This window comes from Saimiri boliviensis, chromosome 8, assembly GCF_048565385.1.
Source record: "Saimiri boliviensis isolate mSaiBol1 chromosome 8, mSaiBol1.pri, whole genome shotgun sequence".
In the NCBI taxonomy this organism is placed as follows: domain Eukaryota; kingdom Metazoa; phylum Chordata; class Mammalia; order Primates; family Cebidae; genus Saimiri; species Saimiri boliviensis.
In genome coordinates, this window is record NC_133456.1 from 100,808,694 (window position 1) to 100,811,301 (window position 2,608).

Consider the following 2,608-nt stretch of genomic DNA (forward strand, 5'->3'; position numbering starts at 1 on the left):
TGAACTAGACTGAGAGCCCCTCGGGGGAACTTTGTTTTATACATGGTTGTTTCCCAATTCCAAGCTCAGTGCCTGCCTGTGGCAGGTGTCCAGTGAATATTACCGAAGGGGTTCATAAGTAAAAATCAACTTTGAGAATTCTCTTCTCTCTTTCCACCCTCAAATTCCCCAGACAGGGCACCCCTGTTTATACTGGTTTTCAGGAAACTAAGTATCAATGACAGCCTACTCCTTTTGCTTAGAAAGATTTAGAGACTTTCTTTTTCTTAGGTAAATGATCAGCAAGATTCAAATCACTAATTCCAATTTATAGGTCAAGTTAGAATCAGGACGGAACATTCTGGCTCTGGGCTATGGCTATGAAAAAATTTCCACGGCCAAAGTCACAGGCAATGTCACTGTACTCATTTCCTGTAGCTTCTGTAACAAATTACTACAACCGAGTCACTTACAACAGAAACTTATCCCCTCATAGATCTGGAGACCTGAAGTCCAAGATCAGTGGTACTGGGCTGAAATCGAGGTGGGGGCAGGGCTGCACTCCCTTCGGAGGCTCCTTGGGAGGAACCTTGCTTTTCCAGCTTCTGGTGGCCTCTGGCAGTGCCTTATCAATCATATTTTGAAAGTGGGTAGACAGAAAAGAACATAAAATTTTAAGTTAGAAGCCAGGCACGGTGGCTTATGTGTGTAATCCCAGCACTTGGGGAGGCTGAGGCGGGCAGATCACTTGAGGCCAGGAGTTCAAGACCAGCCTGACCAACATGGTGAAACCCCGTCTCTACTAAAAATACAAAAAATTAGCTGGGCGTGGTGGCTCATGACTGTGGTCCCTGCTACTTGCGAAGCTGAGGTTGGTGGATTGCTCGAACTGGGGTGGTGGAGGTTGCAGTGAGCTGATTTGACACCAGTCTGGGCAACAGAGCAAGAGTCTGCCTTAAAAAAGAAATGAAGTTAGAAACATGCCATTTAAAATGGTTATTTGGGCCTGGTGCAGCAGCTCCTGCCTATAATCCCAGCGTTTTGGGAAGCTGAGGTGGGAGGATGGCTGGAGGCCAGGAGTTTGAGACCAGCTTGGGTAAAATAGTGAGACCTCCATGTCTACAAAAAAAAAAAAAAGTCAGGCATGGTGATATGCACCTATAGTCCCAGCTTCTAGGGAGGCTGGGGTGGAAGGATCCCTTGAGCCCAGGAGGTCAAGGCTGCAGTGAGCTATGATTGCAGCACTGCACCGCAGCCTGGGTGACAGAGTGAGACACTGTCTCTAAAAAAAAAAAAAAAAAAAAAAAAGATGTTTTTGTAGCAGAAATTGCAACTCTGGGCTAGCAGCCAGCCTCCCCTCCTTTCTTTTGGTGTACACCCCTCTCCCTGAGGTTTAGCAGGTAGAGGTTAGAGTTCCCAGGTAGAGACTACAGTGCCCAGCCTCTTATAACAGGTGAGGCCAACTAACTAAGTTCTTAAACTGGATTGTGAGGTAAAGTGAGGTGTGCAACTTCCGAATCATTTTCTTAAAGAAAAATTGCTTGCCTTCGACTTCCTCCCCGTTTCCCTTCCTTTGGGAAGGAATGCAGATGCTATGGTGAGCCAGTCTGACCATTCGGCCAAGGATCCTGCCCCACCAGATGGTGGAACAATGAGAATGAGGGCCTCCTGGAGCAGAGTGGCCTCACCATCCTGTACCCTACCTGCACTCACCTCTGGGAATGACACAAGAATGGACTTCTGCATGGTTCGTTATTTATCTATTTACTCATTTATTTATTTTGAGACAGGGCCTCTCTCTGTCACCCAGGCTGGTGTGCAGTGGTGCAATCATAGTTCACTGAAGCCTCAAACTCCTGGGCTCAAGCGATCCTTCCACTTCAGCCTCTTGAGTAGCTGGGACTGCAGGGATGTACCACCACACCAGGCTAATTTTTTTTTTCTTTTTTTTTTTTTTTGAGATAGAGTTTTGCTCTTATTGCCCAGGCTGTGGTAGGATTTCAGCTCACTGCAATGCCTCCTGTGTTCAAGTGATTCTCCTGCCTCAGCCTCCCAAGTAGCTGGGATTACAGGCATGCGCCACCACGCCCGGCTAGTTTTGTATTTATAGTAGAGACGAGGTTTCACCATGTTGGTCAGGCTGGTTTCGAACTCCTGATCTCAGGTGATCCATTTGCCTCGGCCTCCTAAAGTGCTAGGATTACAGGCATCAGCCACTGTACCCAGCTCTTCTGTAGGAGTGTCATTTTGGGGTCCCTTTGTTATAGCGGTGACACGGTTTGGATGTGTCCCCACCCAAATCTCATCTTGAATTGTAATCCCTATTTGTCGGTGGAGGTTATCTGGCGGGAGGTGATTGGATCGTGGGTGCAGTTTTCCCCAAGCTGTTCTCCTGAGAGTGAGTGAGTTCTCACGAGATCTGATGCTTTTCTAAGTGGCGGTTTCCTCTGCTCTCCTGCCCCCTGTTGCCTTGTGAAGAAGGTGCCTGCTTCCCCTTCCGCCATGATTGTAAGTTTTCTGAGGCCTCCTCAGCCAAGCAGAATTGTGAGTCCCTTAAACCTCTTTTGTTTATGAATTACCCAGTCTTGGATAGTATATTTACAGCAGTGTGAGAATGGACTAATACAAG